This window comes from Protopterus annectens, chromosome 2.part1 (genome assembly GCF_019279795.1).
Source record: "Protopterus annectens isolate FY-2018-M chromosome 2.part1, PAN1.0, whole genome shotgun sequence".
Taxonomy (NCBI): domain Eukaryota; kingdom Metazoa; phylum Chordata; order Ceratodontiformes; family Protopteridae; genus Protopterus; species Protopterus annectens.
This window is the reverse complement of record NC_056729.1, coordinates 813,383,086-813,402,199: the sequence shown is the minus strand read 5'-3', so window position 1 is coordinate 813,402,199 and position 19,114 is coordinate 813,383,086.

The window sequence follows — 19,114 nt, the reverse complement described above, 5'->3', positions numbered from 1 at the left end:
AAGTAATGAGATGTAACACGTAGAAGGACTTTCTGAACATAGTAGCAACGTGGTGGTCAAAAGAGAGGTTTCTGTCAACCCATTTTCCCAGATCTTTTATAACACCTTCTGTGTTCAGCGGACTACCATCAATGTGGTAATTCAAGGGAACCAGGTTTTTCCCAAGGGGGGGTGACGACCTTTTTTTGGCATTGAGCTTAAGGCCATGGTTCTGATACCAGTCGTTGGTGTCATTGAGGCCTTTTTGTGGGATGTCAACATCACTTATGGAGTTAATAACAGCTCCCAACTTACAATTGTCTACGAACTTTGTCAGCCAGAGTACCTCCGTGCTCATCTGGACTTCAGAGAAGTAGATACCAAACAGGAGAGGACCCACGACCGAACCCTGTGGGAATCCACTCATGACTGGTCGGCAGTCTGACTTGGAGTCAGCTACTTTCATACTGTGGATTCTATCTCTGAGCCAGTTTGCAATTCACCTAGTGATATAGGGGTTTATGCCTAGCATAGTGAGTTTTTCTATGATTCCTGAGTGGGGAATGGTATCAAAGGCCTTGGCCAGATCAAGGTAGGCTGTATGAACCACTTTGCCTTCATCCACAGCTCTGATGACTGAGACAAAGAAGTCGACCAAGTTCAGCAGGCATGATCTACCCTTCACAAAACCAAATTGTGTAGGATCCAGAGTTTGAAGATTCCCTATATCCTTGTTTATTAGATCCATGATGATGCATTCCATAGCTTTGCATATCAGGCTCATCAAGCTAATCCGGCGATATTTCCTGGGGTCTGTAGTCGCTCCTCCTTTGTGGAGAGGGATGACTGTAGCAGTGCACCATTCAGTAGGGACAAAACCTGAGGTGAGGCTGTGATTGAACAGGACACATGGGTGAGGTGACACTTCACTCTGTAGTTCATGTAGAACATAGGCAGGGATATTGTCAGGTCCCATAGAAGCTGTATTTTTGGCCTTGGACAGTGCTGTTTAACCCAAAATATTTGTAGTCTAAAATTTCAGAGTTTAGGAAAACCAATCCTAAATCTCAAGCCACAAATATACCTTTGCTTTTACAGACCACACTGATCCCATTCAAGAGTAATGATTTAATTTACTCAACCTATGAAATAAGCAGCACAAGTTCATAGGTTCATAGGTTTATACTAGGCTATCTGCCCTAAGGCATTTATAAGCCTAGCCCAAAGTTTTGTGGCTTACGCCACCCCTTATGTTAAAAAATACTGTGCCCATTAGTTTGTTGTGCCTCTGTCCAGCAGTGACACAGAGATGATTCCCAGGGTAAACCTACGATCTCCCTTCCACTGGTCAAGATTTCTCTTGAACAGAGCCAGCGAGGTGCTCTGCCTCACATGGACCAGGATTTTATTCCACAGCATATTGAGTCTCTGGGTGACAAATCTATCCCTCCAGCATGTCCTATTTATATCCGTGCTAAGGTTTAAGTCGCTTGCTCTAGTGGATCTGGTAGATTTGGATTTTTTGAGGTGGAGCATGTCCATTAATTCCGGGTTGGACATGGCCTTGTATGTCAGGCACAGGTCACCTCTGAGCAGTCGGTATGCGACTGAATAGAGCTGGAGTTTCTTCAGTCTGGCAGCATATGACAGATTTTGGAGTCCCTTTATCCTTTTGGTGAGGAACTTTTGGGGTCTCTCCAATTGCTGCAGGTGTCGGGTGAGATACATCCCGAATGGGGCATTGTACTCGATCATTGGTCTGATAAGTGAAGAGTACAGCGGAACAATGACCTCACTTGATCTGGATGTGAATCCCTTCATGATCAGGTGGGCAATGTAGAAGGTCTTTCTAACCACTTTAGCAATGTGAGTGCCAAAAGAAAGGCCACTGTCAACCTGGGTCCCCAGGTCCCTGATCACCTCTTCTGTGCTTAATGGATTGCCACCTATATGGTAGCTTGGGGTTACCTTGTTTTTCCCGAAGGGTATGACTATACATTTTTTGGCATTTAACTTCAGGCCATGGCTCTGGCACCAGTTATCAGTTTCCGTGAGACCCCTCTGAAGGATATCTGTGTCCGATGTAATTTCCACTATGGCGCCCAGTTTGCAGTCATCTGCAAACTTTGTCAGCCATAGTCCTCCTATGTTTGCCTGTACTTCTGAGAAGTAGATGCCGAACAACAGGGGGCCAAGGACTTGAGCCCTGTGGGACACCACTTGTGACTGGCTTGGAGTCTGACATGGCGCCAGCAACTCTAACCCTGTGGGTTCTGTCCTTTAGCCAGTTTGCAACCCATCTTGTGACATATGGGTTTACATTTAAGCTGGTAAGTTTCTCTATAATACCCGAGTGGGGTATTGTGTCGAAAGCTTTTGCAAGGTCAAGGTAGGCTGTATGGACTGCCTTTCCCTCATCAATGGCCTTGGTGACTGTTTTGAAGAAGTCGACCAAGTTCAAAAGGCATAATCTGCCCTTGACAAAGCCAAACTGGGTCGGGTCCAATGTCTGCAAGTCCCCTATGTCTTTGTTTATGAGTTCCATTATGATCCTCTCCATAGCTTTGCAGACCAGGCTTGTTAAGCTTATGGGGCGGTAATTACCAGGGTCTGTAGAGGTACCGCCTTTGTGGAGTGGGACCACAGTTGCCGTACGCCACTCCTTGGGCACGTATCCTGTGGTAAGGCTAAGATTAAACAGCTGCCTTATATGCGGGTTTAGTTCCTCGTTGAGTTTGAGTAGCACACAGCTGGGGACACCATCCGGTCCCATTGATGCTGTGTTTTTAGCTTTAGAAAGAGCAGCTTTCACCTGCGCATTTGAGATGTCTGGGAGGCTACACTCCGCTGGGATAGTAATCTCTCCTTTTGGGGGGGAGAGGGGGGTGAAATTTGCACTGAACCTGTCTGCCAGTATGTTGGCAATGTCTGTGGGTTCAGTGATTTTTGTATCATTTTGGACTAATTCTACACATATCTGGGAGTTTCCACCCAGATTTCTAACATAGCTGAAGAAGGCCTTATGATTGTCTTTTGAATCTATTGCAATTTTTCTATCAAAGTTGGCCTTGGATGATTTTATGAGTGCTCGTATTTTTTTACTAATAATGATCAAGGGTGTCTTCTATTTTATGGATTTTGCTCTATCATGTAACAGCTTTCTCCTCTTATTGTAAAGTTTGTTTATGGCTGGGGTCCACCAGACTGGACGTTTGCCCTTGGTGGAAAGAGTCTTGGTTTTATTAGGGATTGCCTGATCCATGCAGTCCTGGAGGTGTTCGTAGAAGGCATTTGTAAGGGCTTCCGCAGCTTGGGTTGTGGTTTCCACTGGCTCGGGGCCTTGAAGGATACCACACCAGTCTTGAGTAGTGTGAAGTTTGCTTTAGAGAAGTTCTTCACTGTGGTCTTTTTTGTTTGGGGTGGGGGATGTGGATTTCAGTGAGATAGGTTTGTGATCTGATCTCACCAATGAGGATATACTTCGTGTGGAGCATTTGTCCCCATGTTTGTGATGATAAGATCTAGTATATTTTCTCCTCTTGTGGAACGGTAACTAGTTGTTCCATGGCATTTGAATTTATGAACTCCAGGAACCTTTGGGCTAGAAAGTTGGGGCTTGAGTAATGTTCCCAGTCTATATTCGGGTAGTTGAAGTCACCCAATATAATGGTGTTTGAGATACATTTATACCCTCCAGTGTCTTCAGGAAGGCTGTGTGGGGTTCCTGAGTTTGAGAGGGTGGCCTGTAGCATGCTACAAATTGTAGAGCAGTTTTGCCTATGGTTAATTGCACCTGGATGGTTTCCGATGCTTAGATGCGTTGCCACCAACCTGGAGGTGTGGGTATCCTTGATGAATATGGATACACCCCCTCCTTTTGTGGTGTGGTCTGGGTTTTGGGGCCAGAACGCATGATATGAGGTAAAACCTGATAGTTCCGGGGTGCTCTCAGGAGCCTTGAACCAGGTTTCAGTCACAGCACAGACATCGATGTTCTCCATACTGAGAAGGGCCTCAAGTGTGTGCATTTTGAGATTTAGACTTCTGGCATTGAGCAGCATTACCCTTAGTTTCTTCCCATTTTTGTTTTCTAGGCTGGTAGGTTTAGAATTTGAGCCTTGCCTAAAAAAGGCACTATGGGGGTGGCAAGAGCCTTAGCCAATATCCGGAATCCCAGGGGTGACAGGTGCAAGCCGTCCCTTGCAAAGCAGCATGGCTTGTCAAGCATGTCATCCCAGGCAGACAGACACTGGATCCCCTTTGAATGACACCAGAAATTAAGCCAATTGTTAAAGCTGATCATCTTGTCTCTATGTTGTGGCATCATTCTTGGTGAAGGAAGGATACTGCTCAGGGTCAGGGTCATACCTGCCTGGGCTACATAATCAGAGAGCTCCTCTATGTCTCTTTTCATGTAGTCCAGGGAGGTATGTCTCAGGTCGTTCACACCAGCATGGACAATGACTGTGTCATATTTGTACTTGCTGTGGAGTGACCCGAGTGCTTGTGTTATGTGGCGGATTCTAGCGCCCGACAGGCAGCTTACTGTGACTCTCTCCTTCTTCAGCCTGGTGAGTGGACGTCAGTGTGTCTGACTATGGAGTCACCTATGACAAGTATGTTTGGTGTTGTATTTGGCCTTAAGGGCTGTGACTGCTTTGCACACTGATTTTGTGGTTTATGTGTTGCCTGTGGTGTGTCATGAGGTGGCAGTTGCTTGATGTCTGCTTTGGAGGCCTCTGCTGTTTAGGTAAATTTTGCTCAGAGCCTCCGAGTATGACTTTGTGTGTTTATGTGTTTTATTCATTGTTGTGATAGCTTTATGTGAGACTGGTTTTGTGGTGTGTGTAGTTGCCTTCTCCTCCTGTCTGGTCTTGCCAGTCCTGAGTTGAGAGAGCTCAGCCTCCAGTTTGGCTAAATAGCTGCATCTCTCACAAGTATTTGTGTTATGTGGGAGGAGGAGAGGGTTGTCAGTGTACATGAGGCAATTGTAACATTGCCTCAATATTCCCAAATTCACCAACTGGACAGGAGAGGACGCCAGCACCTGGCCCTTCGACATGCTAGAGAAATTTAGAAGTTAGGGGTGTAACTGAATAAGAGAGGACTTAGTAAGGAAGTGGGTACTCCTGGGGGGGGGTTGCTAGTGAGGGACTTTGTATAATACAGAAGTGCTAAACCTGAAAAGAGATGCTTTTAAGACAAGTAAAAGCTTTTAGGAACAAGTGCTGTGCTTTTTAGTTAAGGGATATACTGTTTAGATTACTAGTAGAGCAGTTCTAAGGGAAAAAATGAAGAACAGACTTTATGGAGCCAGAAAAAGTTTAACCTTGTTAAACCAGCGCTGCCCGATGCTGCTCTAGTGGCAACTCCGCGCTAAATTGCGCTAAAGCACTCTAAAGCGTGCTTGATAGCAGGGGCTGGAAACTTACGCACACACACCTACCACCTACCGCCCACCCACAGAGATATATAGAATACGTGAGGAGTCTGTCATGCGATGAATGTAATATCTTGTACTTTTGGTTTAGGGAACAGTTTTCCCAAATACTAAATAACAAAACATGTCATTTCTCATAGAAACAAGGTATTCATATATTTCATTCATGAATTTTCTATGTGTTTTAGTTTTAGCAAGCCCAGAATTTCCCCTTTGGATACATGCTCCCACCAAAGTTAACTAACTCAAATCGATTCCTAGTGCATAGATAAGGAACTCAAACTAAATGACCAGAGAAACAGCATCATCGTCTCCAGGAAATAGAAACACACTGTTTCCTACTGCACTGAAAACACTCCTGCACCATACAAATCAGTGTAGACACATGAGATGACAGATGTCTATCCTTTTACCATCATGTGGCAGCTGTATTTAGGAAGTCTCTCTTCATATTGTAATTAATTGCTATGCATATCTCTTTTAAAACTAAGGAACTCATTGTCTCTCAGTGTTCTTCCCTGTTCAGACCTGTTACTGAATACAATGCACTTTTCAGCATGTATATGGCTATACATATTAAAAATAATTGAATAAACCACAGAGGTTCTTATGAAAAAGGATCTCTGGTCTCAAATACCTTTGCTATCAGAAAGACTGGGTCCTTATCCATGTACAGTATCAGTGTCATACATGCTTCTGAAAGGAGAACTATGCCTAGCTTATCATGCCCTTAGAAATCCATTTTTTCTTCACTTCCTTTTCTTTGGCAGATTAAATTGTGCTGCCAACACAAGAACCATCAATCTAAACCTTCCTCATAAAATAAAACTATACAGGGAGAGGCATTCATTAACCAATTCCTCCCCTTGCTCTGGAAGAAACTCCCTTGGCAAGTTTAGAAATGTGATTGTCTGCCATCTTTGAGGTATACCTTGGACAGATGGATGAGTACACTTAAATTTACACTGGGACTCACATGGTTTGCCCACCAGCAAAAGGTGGGAGAGTCTGATGGTGGGTATTTGCAAGGTGTTCATTGCATTTGGTCTATTTTCCATATATAGCCTATGAATGTTTCTATTTCCAATTCAGTTTATGGGATGTAGTAACTTCAAAAATACTGTCTATTGACAGTGATATAAGCTAGTTATGCACTTTTTTGTTGAGGCCTGTCACAAGGGTGGTATTCTAATTACAGTTCTTAGATAATGTATAGGGGTTATGTATGTATGTATTTATTTGCTAATTTACAGTCTTGAGTGGTACATATAAGGTTGTTTTTAATGTACTTGGTAATATAGTATTTTTTCAACATCTTTAATTTGATTTACATTACCTTTTGTTGTAACTAAGGTCAGTTTTGATCACAACATTTTTCCTTTGGATAAGACAGCTGTTTTGAGGCTCAGTTTTTGGCTGTTTTATTTTCATGTATGCAGGATTTTTTTAACTCAAAAGAGTTTATTTACAGTGGTGGTAATGTCGATAACACAAAAGCAAACATATCTAAATAAACTTAGACAATACAGGTAATGGACAACAAATAAAAGAATGAAAAGGCAACACTTTATAGTGGCTCATAAGTTCACAGGTAATGGGTATATAATAGGTTAATGACCATCAGGGCCTTTAAAAGCCTAGATGTGCAATCTAACCCAATCATGACCCTATGTATCATGTATGTTTATAAAGAGAGGGGTATGTAAGTTAGGACATTTCTAGAGGTTATAGGGACATGCTAGTTAGGACATTGCTGTCAGCCTTTGTCTATCAGAGATGTGGGAGCCAGACCAGGGGTAAATTTCCAATTTCCCATCCATTGGTCAAGGTTATGCTTAAATAGGGTTAGGGATGGACTCTGCTTCACATGGAGCCTGTTTCAGAGCACAAGCATTGTTTAAGATACATATCTATCTCACCAACATGACTTATTTATGTCACAAACAAAATTTAAATCACAAGACCTAATACTGTTCAATTTGCAGATGTGCAAAAGGTTCATCAGAGCTGGATCGAGGATGCCTTGTATGCCAGGCATAGACAGCCTCTCAGTAACCTTTAGGAGACAGAGTATAGAAACAGAGCTTAAAAGTGATCTATATATAATAATGTGTTTATGTCCTGGATTCTTACTACTCACCAGTAAGGGCTTTCAACCTTTAAAATCAGATTTCAGCAGACTAGTAAGTTAAACCTAAGTGCTAGTTTAAATAATTTAAAGAAACCATGTTATAAGAGTCCAATGAATCATTATATCGGTATAATAATAAAAAAAAGAAATAAACACAAAGGGTGGTATTAATAGTAGCTACTCAAATATGTAGTGGTTATATGCAATGGTTGCACCTAAGCGCTAGCTAGATGCTATTCAGATACTGCAATTATGTGAAATGGTAGAAAAGTTATAAACTACTTCATAGGCAAATGAGTACAGCATTAACTACTACAATGTTATTGTTTAGCCAGTCCCAAACTTTATTTAATTTAATCTCTATCCTCTTTTGAGCCTCACGACTTTCTCTAGTTTTTTTTTTTTTTATCATGACTGGGTAATTTGCATACATAACAATGTTTATATCAGGAATGGCAGGGGCTATATCATTAACAAAATGTGAAAATAATACAGGCCCTAATTTTGCCCCCTAGAGGTAAATTGCCTTAATGTTTGCTGCTACTTAGATGTTCTGGGGTAATTCCACCTAAATTAGATAATTAATAGAACCATACTCAAAAATTTAAAGGCATAATTTACAGTGCGAGAGAGAGAGAGAGAGAGAGACCTAGGGAGGGAAGGAGTGATTTAAAATACGATGATCATATTTTTGATAAAGTGCTTAATGTGAAAAAAAATCTAAAGCCATGTATTGGGCATATTCAGGGATCTCTAGCTTCTCAATCTGACAACAGATGTTTAAGGCCTTGTTTAATGGTAATATGCTATTTCTACTACCAAACTGGAGGAATTTTGTGTGAACAAATTGTGCATGGCTTTAATCATACTATTTCCTCTGTTCTTGAAATGGCTTGAAAGGACTTAGTACCACTAAAAACATAAGAAGTTAAACAAATTAAGAAAAATAACTTGCTTGAATGTATATCCTGCCCCTGATATTATAATATCTAACTGTAATGGAGAATTAGTGTTCTCCACTAATTGCTGATGCTTACATTCTGGAAAATGGAACTGCAGCAAAGCAAAGTGCCAGATCATTTGTTTCCACCTGAGATAGTAATAATAAAAAATGTATGAGAAGTCACATGATGTTTGGATGAACTTTGGGGGACTGCTGTTTAGAACATGTAGGGTGACCAACAACAGTTTTGGTAAATTCAATAATTTTAGGGGAAACCACTTTAATCAGCAATAGAGTTTTCTCTTTTCTTCACTGTTGTGTAACCACAGTGTAGGCATATACAAGTTCAGAAGGTGTGGTGGTCTCCCCACATTGGAGGGTGCAAAGGGACATGCCCTCCAGCAAAAATACTTCTGTCCACGGTTCACTAAAAGTTGTTCCAAGTTTTTTTTTTTTTCAGTTGATAAGCATTCTTTGTAAAAACTGTCAACAGATAATCATGATTCCATGTTGCTATATATTACCACCTAGAGGTATAATTTCAGGTTAGCTGAACTCAATTCACAGAAACAGCTCTTTCCCAAAGTCTTATATTAATTTGACATGCAACTATGATAGACAACCTCAAAGATGATATATTTGTTTAAGGCATTGCAGGGAAAAGCCCCTAACAGTAGGGATTAAGGTTACTCATTTATGTATTTCTTGATTGGAGGTCACTTGTTTTGGATTTTTGCAAATCGCTATTTAGGCAATGTGCCCAAGGCTATAATGCTGACTTATAACTGTATTATCTTTTGCAAGCATAGAGCTTTCCATACCAGCTAGACATTCCGTCATCTCCACTGTGATTTTACTGGGTTGCTGTGTACAGATTGGGTCATCAAACACAAGCAAATTGTTTATTTAGTTATTTGTTTATTAGCAGAATAGCTGTATAATATATTTTCAGAAATGATGCAGGGCACAGGTAAATGCACAATGCTAACAGTTTCAGGAGGATGTGGAGCAAAGTAGCTTATAATTCAACATGCTTAGCAGAGTTTGTAGGTCTATTGCAAATGCCAGAGTTTGAGATTTAATGTACAGTGAACTTAAAGTAACTGCGTGTAAGGTCATCACAGCAAGTAGCATCTATATGAAAGTTAGAAACCTGGAAATAATTTATTAACAAACCCATTATATATAAAGTTGATTTGTAACAAAGAGGAGTAGCTCCAGGAAGATCAGACTCAAATTTAGACGGAAGTATTATGGTTAAGGTAAGACCAAAAGGAAGAAAACAGGGAAATTAGCGGCTGCAAATCAGTAAGGTAAGAATGGAGTTTAGTGAATAAAAGTGACTGCAGCATTAAATGTGATCCTTCAACCTAGAGGTACAGGATGTCTGGTCATTTGAGTGAGAGTAAAGTTTAATGCTAATTGGAATCTGAGGAGTTTCTGACATGTGGTTGATAGCTGAAACTCAGAGCCTAACTTAGAAATGACTGTTCATAGGTAAATAGCATCTACTAATTTCCTGTGACTGATTAGGATACACAGTTTATTATTCTATGTTAAGCATAAATTTTAATATGCAATGGAAAAGGATATTTAAACCACTACAATAAAATAAAATGCAGAGTGCAATCCAACAAGAAAACAATACTTCTTAGAACTTTGCATCCCTATAATAATATGTCAATGTACTATGTATCCCTATAATATGTCAATGCACTATGTATCCCTATGTCAATGTACTATGTATCCCTATAATGTGTCAGTGTACTATGTATCCCTATAATATGTCACTTTGCTATGTATCCCTATAATAATATGTCAATGTACTATGTATCCCTATAATAAGTCAGTGTACTATGTATCCCTATAATATGTCACTTTACTATGTATCCCTATAATAATATGTCAATGTACTATGTATCCCTATAATATGTCAGTGCACTATGTATCCCTATAATATGTCAATGTACTATGTATCCCTGTAATAATATGTCAATGTACTATGTATCCCTATAATATGTCAATGTAGCACTATTTCTTTCATTTTATTGTCCTGTATCTTTCAATTATAGAATATCAGTTCTCTGAATTAATGCTTTATCTGACTATCCCCACAATTTGTTTGTTGCAAGTCTGGTATTTTATCACTTTTTGCTCCCCTTAAGTCCTATCAGTCATCAAACTTTTTGTCACTTTCCATCACCAGTATAACAATCATCCAAGCAGCCATCACAGATGCATTAAGTATAATAGGAACCTAAGGTAAGGACATACAACAGGCATAGTATGGTGAAGTAACTCACTCCCATGGATGATCCACCTATCAGCAGCATTGCACAGCTGACATTCAGGTACTGTTTATCTCGTCTCTGTCTCCTTTGATGTTTCTTGACAATATATGTGCCACAGAAGCACTTCCCATATTTTCCCACAGGGAGAAGTGAGCTGGAATTCTTCAACATTTATCTCCCTTCCTAGCCATCTCTTCCAGATCCCAGACCACTAATCAAACCCATGTCATATATGTTGTAAACAGACTCCATCTCTCTCTCTCTACTCCACTTAGCCAGCCAAATGCAACTTCTTCAGCAGACAACTATGACATTTCTTTCTCTGCCAGAAGCAGAACTGTTTGAATTTGTAAAGTTTATGGGGAAGAAATCCCTATTATCTGACATGCCCTGTATGGTATTGTAGATGCTATGATACACTTCAAAATAAATTAATGTTGTATTTCCAAAAAAAAAAGCAAAGAAAAAAAAAACAAACTGTGGAGACTGGAAAATTAGCAGAAAATAAGAAAAAAAGATTGAGAACATTTTAACTCATCTTTATGTCTACAGCATTATAAGACAGAAAGAAAAATAATCACTCCTTGATCACAAAAAAATTGCTTTTAATATGTGGTTATCCTTCATGTATTGAAAGCATCCCTTCCACCAAATTATCTTTCTGCATGTAATAGCTGTGCACTTATCACTTGTTACGTATAATATAGAAAGCAGACTGTAAAACCCAAATTATAGTCCTAAGGGTGTGAACACTGATTAGACTGAATATGAAAATAACAGCCTGCCTTATTTTATTTAATTTCATTTCTTTTTATTCAGTCGCATATAAATAATGCTGCCCAGCACACTGATAATAAAATGAAGAAGTGTCATTTTAGAATGACTAACATGACAAGCAACACTCTCACGGGAGCAGCATGTACTCTTTTCATTTTATAAGGTAATTCAAGCATGTGTATAACTTATTGTCTGAATGACCATTTTCTGGTATATATGTCATGTAACCAAAACAGAATCAACAGACTTTCTTTTACCCTTATTGATTCTTTATCTCATTATATAAGCACAAAGCACACATCCTGAGTATATGAAGTGATCTGAGAGGTACATCATCCTTTCTCTAATACAGTTAAACCTTATTCTTCCGGCTAACACTCAGCAACAACTATGTTATCCTACATTCCCTACAAGAGTCTCACTGTACTGGAAAACATACTTTTGGAAACAGACTCTTGCTATGTCCCCTTTCTCAACCCACACCATGAAAAAATGTTTTTGTAAACTTTCCCACTTGGAGTTTATATATTCCAACTATTAACAACTAACTACGCAGGCTAGTCACATCTGTTTTTCTTGTTAACTTCTCACAGTACTTCCTTGGATGAACTCCCAGACATATGAGATAGACCACTCCAGCTACATAATTTGTATGCCTCTGCACTTAACATATTCCAAAGACAAAATGCGTGCTTCTCTAGAAATGATTTACTGCAACTAGGAAATGTGCTGTTTAATCCATGAATGTCCTATGCTGCCTATTAAGGCATTAAGAAATGCTTCAATTTATTAGCCATATTTTAAATACAAGAAATAATGGAAACAAACTGAAGAGGAGCTCATTTTTACTTGGCAATAAGAATGGGTATTATAGATTCAATTGCTAAATGTAAGTGACTTTTATATGCCCTTAGTTATGGAGTTTAAATACTTTCTGACTCTGGCCTACACACTGAAATACACATAAACACAGACATATACACCCATGCACCACACACACACACACACACACACACACACACACACACACACACACACACACACACACACACACACACACAGAAACACACGCACACACAGACACACACATACACAAACACGCACGCACAGACACAAGCACACACATGCTCACACATATGGCCACACATATATGCACAGACACAAGCACATGCATACACACACACACACATACACACACACACACACACACACACACACACACACACACACACACACACACGTGCGTGCACATATACATAGAAATCTGACTGATGCTTTCATTTAACGCTGCATATCCCAGTACTTGCTGGCTGAGTACATCTTATGCTACCCCTGTCCTATTCCATTCACTTGATTCCCTTTTCTACCATCTTTTGAAAACTCTCAAGAGAAAGATGTTTAGCAAAAAAAAGATTACAAAGGACTTTTGTTTGAGTTTCAACTTTCTAAAAATTAACAATGACATATACAACAAAGTGAAAGACTCAGAAATTTGCACAAAACTACTACAAATAAAATAGAGTACACAAAGGAAAGTCCAAACTGCTACATTTTTGTTGTGTTCTTTTTCTTTTATTCAAAAACTTCATCAGAATTAAGAAACACTGAATTCCTCATCATCAGCAACAGAAATGCATTCACTCACAACTTCTCAACCACCTCCTCCAACACAACCTTCTCACTCCCACACAACATGGGTTGCGTCCCTACCACAGAATATCCACCGCCCTCCTATCTTTCACTCATGCCATAGCCAAAGCCCTTGATAACAATCATCTGATATCCTTGACCTTTCCAAAGCCTTTAATACAGTCTCTCACACTATCCTCCTTACTAAACTAGCTAACCTCAACCTATATACTACCTCCCTTGCCTGGGTCTCCAGCTATCACTCTAGCAGGCAGCAATCTGTCAAACGGCTCTCCTCTTGCTCTCCCTATATATATCTGTTCCAATTGGTATTCCACATGGCTCAATCTTGGGTCCCCTTCTATTAACATTTTTACAAATGATCTCTTCACTTCTTGCAGACAGTTGTATCTTATACAATATGCAGATGACTCTACACTCATCTCTATCTCCAGTAGTATTACATAATATGCAGATGAAGCTACACTCATCTCCATCTCCAGTAGCATTACATAATATGCAGATGACTCTACACTCGTCTCCATCTCCTGTAGTATTACATAATATGCAGATGGCTCTACACTCATCTCCATCTCCAGTAGTATTACACAATATGCAGATGACTACACTCATCTCCATCTCCAGTAGTATTACATAATATGCAGATGACTCTACACTCGTCTCCCTCTCCAGTAGTATTACATAATATGCAGATGACTCTACACTCATCTCCATCTCCAGTAGTATTACATAATATGCAGATGAATCTACACTCATCTCCATCTCCAGTAGTATTACATAATATGCAGACGACTCTACACTTGTCTCCATTTCCAGTAGTATTACATAATATGCAGGTGACTCTGCACTCATCTCCATCTCCAGTAGTATTACATAATATGCAGATGACTCTACACTCATCTCCATCTCCAGTAGCATTACATAATATGCAGATGACTCTACACTCATCTCCATCTCCTGTAGTATTACATAATATGCAGATGGCTCTACACTCATCTCCATCCCCAGTAGTATTACACAATATGCAGATGACTACACTCATCTCCATCTCCAGTAGTATTACATAATATGCAGATGACTCTACACTTGTCTCCCTCTCCAGTAGTATTACATAATATGCAGATGACTCTGCACTCATCTCCATCTCCAATAGTATTACATAATATGCAGATGACTCTGTACTCATCTCCATCTCCAGTAGTATTACATAATATGCAGATGCCTCTACACTCATCTCCATCTCCAGTAGTATTACATAATATGCAGACGACTCTACACTCATCTCCATCTCCAGTAGTATTACATAATATGCAGGTGACTCTGCACTCATCTCCATCTCCAGTAGTATTACACAATATGCAGATGACTACACTCATCTCCATCTCCAGTAGTATTACACAATATGCAGATGACTACACTCATCTCCATCTCCAGTAGTATTACACAATATGCAGATGACTACACTCATCTCCATCTCCAGTAGTATTACATAATATGCAGGTGACTGCACTCATCTCCATCTCCAGTAGTATTACATAATATGCAGATGATTCTACACTCATCTCCATCTCCAGTAGTATTACATAATATGCAGATGACTCTACACTCATCTCCATCTCCAGTAGTATTACATAATATGCAGACGACTCTACACTCATCTCCCTCTCCAGTAGTATTACATAATATGCAGACGACTCTACACTCGTCTCCATCTCCATTAGTATTACATAATATGCAGATGACTCTATACTCATCTCCATCTCCAGTAGTATTACATAATATGCAGATGACTCTACACTCGTCTCCATCTCCAGTAGTATTACATAATATACAGATGACTCTACACTCATCTCCATCTGCAGTAGTATTACACAATATGCAGATGACTACACTCATCTCCATCTCCAGTAGTATTACATAATATGCAGATGACTCTGCACTCATCTCCATCTCCAGTAGTATTACATAATATGCAGATGACTCTGCACTCATCTCCATCTCCAGTAGTATTACATAATATGCAGATGACTCTACACTCGTCTCCATCTCCTGTAGTATTACATAATATGCAGATGGCTCCACATTCATCTCCATCTCCAGTAGTATTACATAATATGCAGATGGCTCTACATTCATCTCCATCTCCAGTAGTATTACATAATATGCAGATGGCTCTACACTCGTCTCCATCTCCTGTAGTATTACATAATATGCAGATGGCTCTACACTCATCTCCATCTCCAGTAGTATTACTGACCTTCACACCCTTGCTGAAAAATCCTTTCTAGCCACAGAAAAATGGTTATATGATAGTCTTCTTATCCTTAACCCCAAGAAGACCAAGCTCTTGCTCTTTTTCCCCCACACACTTTCAAACCATAAATCCACATTTACTATAACATCCTCCAACAACACTATTATAAAACCTGAACCACACACAAAACTGCTAGGCGTCATTATTGATGATGAACTCAAATTCAACTTACACTTACTGCAAGGAATAAAAAAAAAAAAAACACACCAGAAACTTGGCCTGCTTTATCGCAACAAAAGATTTCTTACTCCAAATGCTAGACTCTCCCTAGCACAGTCCTTCTTCCTTCCCACACTTCTCAATGCAGCCCCAATACTAGTCAATATACAAGCTACTACCTCGAACAAACTGCAGCAAACTTACCACAAAATTGCAAGATTCATTACTAACCCCCCTACAACTACCATCACTGCCTTGCCCTGAGCTCATTACAATGTCTCAAATTCCCTCAACTACTGCTACTTTCTCAATTTCAAGTTATACACTCCATTTTATACAGACCTTCTTCCTGTCCAGCTCTCATTACTTTTTTATCTACATACCCCCCTTCTAGAACCCTCTGCACCTCTAACCAGTAACTTCTGAATGTAGATCATCCAAAGAAGAACATAGGCAAACTACTATACAATTGCTCAGTAGCCCTAGCTTGGAACAAACTTCCTCTACACATATGCTCCATCATACACCCTACACATTTTAAAAAGGAACTCAAACTTTACCTTCTCAACACCAAATCTTGTCCGTGCTTAGAACCTGTCTAATTCCCTTTTATCTAATGGTGCTTCTTCACTCTGAGTTCCTGTAAGCAAATATACCTTCCTAGGAAGCCTAGGCAAAAAATCTGATCACTTGTATATAACTTGTTTGTACATATGTCAAAAACTTTATCTATTTATTTCATTGTGATTTTTTTCCTTACGGTAATCTAAATATGTTTGATTATGTTCAAACTTGTACTAACATGTTCTGGGAGTGTCACCTGGTATTGCTGCTTGCTATTTGTTACCTATGTAATCTTTCATTTTTTTATGTAACTGGAGCTTTTCTCCTCAGATCTCCACATGAAATGGGCCTCTAGCCCAGCTGGACCAACCCAGTTAACAAATGTCAATACATAAATAAATACAAATAAATGTTGCCAGTTTTACATGGGATTGGATGTCATTTCAATTGTCACCAGTTTTCTCTATTCAGAGCAACTTATTCTACCTTCAACAATGAAATATGAAGAAACAATGAATCCCACTATATTAAGTACTCAAAAGACAGTCAAATCATGAAATGAATCTACCAACAAAATGCAATAAAGTATGTCATGTAAAGCACTTATAGCAATAAATTATATAGTGAACAGAACTGGAATGTAGTATGACAAGGTTCATTATTTCTTCATTGCAATGAAGTTTTTGAATAAAAGAAAGATAAAAAATAAATTTATGCAGTCTAGAGCTTCTGCTGTGTATTGTTTACAAGACAATGTAATGAGAAAATATAAAATTAATGTAAAAAAAAAAATCTGAATTATTTGTAATTCAAGATAAAGTTATTGTGAGGCAGTACCTCATTGGTATTCACTATTTGGTAAGCAGATCCTGGACTTCTCTCGTGCTTCCCAATGCATTTTAATACTAAGCTTCCCTAGCATGAGGTTGTGGTTGCCAGAATATAAGTAAAAGAGCATAAGGAAGAAATCCTACAAATGGCAAGTCCCACTTAAAAAAAAAGATCTTTGCTATGATTTAGCTAATAATTTCAGTGGGGAGCATTTCAGGTATATGGCTTCCTGTGGTTTCAGGTATATGGCTTCCTGTGGTTTCAGGTATATGGCTTCCTGTGGTACTCCATCATGTTGTTTGCTTTCATTAGTGAGTAGTGAATCCTAGCACTAGCTAGTTCAGACAGCAGACCTATTTCTTTCTCATCAGGGTCATTGTCCTTTTTGAACTGAGTATTCCAAACTGATTTATTCTTTTCTGTCCCTTTGGTCACTTACTGACCAGTTCTACTGCCAGCCTTTATGTTTTGTTCTTTCTGTGGTAAATTTACGTTAATCATTAAGGACTTCAGTGAAGTGTGACCAGCATGACTTTGTGATACATAATCTCCTCGTGATTAAGCCAATATGCACTGCTAGATGGTCTGAATTATAACTACACTGATGGTTATCAGAAATTAAAAAGTTATGTGACACACTTCTGGTGATGCACAGAAGCATGGCATTCTATGTGGAATCCTGTTGTGTGTATCAAAAGCTGAATGAAATTATAGGGCATTTGACAGAGGGTTACTGATGGCAGAACAAGACAGTGTCCAACAGTTTCTGAATGAAGTAATTCAATGAATAAGCTATTGCACATGTACAAGTGTAAATTCAGCAAAAAGTATGTGAAAGAAGCATGATTGCACCAACAGAACACAGACATTGAACATGCATGTGATTGCAAAAGGAAAGCAGGAAACAAACCATATAATGAATTACAATGTATCAGTTTACATAAATATGATTACTATTACAGTACAGGCAATTGCAGCACTTGTAACTATGTAGTCAAGATATACATACAGATAGTTTCACATGCAACTATTGCACCTGTATCACTTTATTAGATTAGGATAATATTACCTTGCAGTAGGGCACACCTTCAAAGTCCTCTGCTAAATGTTTTGACAGATAAAATTGTAAGAACAGAAGATATCTCATCCCACTGAAAGCACAGTAATCACTGTTATGATGGACAAAGCAACCTGCCAGAGGCAAGCTGGTGATAAAAGTGGACATACAATCATCTAAATGTTGTACCAGAAATCATCCTATGCAGTGTACAATGTTCCATTTGTGGCCACATAAACATATACTTAGCTCCAAGAAGAAAGAAGACCCATAGGTTGAGGCTTCCATGGGAAAGTCAAATTGCTGAGTATCACTGGCTCCAGAGATGCCACTCATATTATTATTTTGACACCTTGTACAAATGTTTTTATGGGCTTGCATCAACAGCTATGAGAACCACTCAGCAAGTATTAAGATGACATATGATCACACTGGATAAGGAAAAGCTATGTCTATCACCTTAGTAGCAGGGATAATGATCATATCTGGTACACAAGAATCCTGCACCCTGACACAGACACAGGTTTCATATACCATAGACTTATAGTCAATTATGTAGGCTATCCACTGGAGATATGGCTCCATGCTTAATTTGGAGGATCAGTAACAACATTGTAGGCATTCAACTCAACATACAAACACAGACAATCAATGAGTACCATTTCTACAAGGCACAGGCAACATTCATGAATATGAATTGTACTTTATATCACCAAAACAGCAAGGAAAGCAACCCAAATGGATAATTAACACATGAATGCATCAGGTCTTCTTAAAAGACGAGGTTCGCATATAAAAATGCTTGGGAGCAGAGCTGTAGTGGGCTCATTTGTTGTGCCATCATCCTACATCCCTCATCTGAAAGATGCGGAAGAAAAAAAAATCCATTCCCCAATTTAGTGTTCCTCACTACAGAGCAAAAAGGCAGCATGAATGGCCCGATCTTCCTTGAACTGCATCCCTATCAAATTAAAGTTG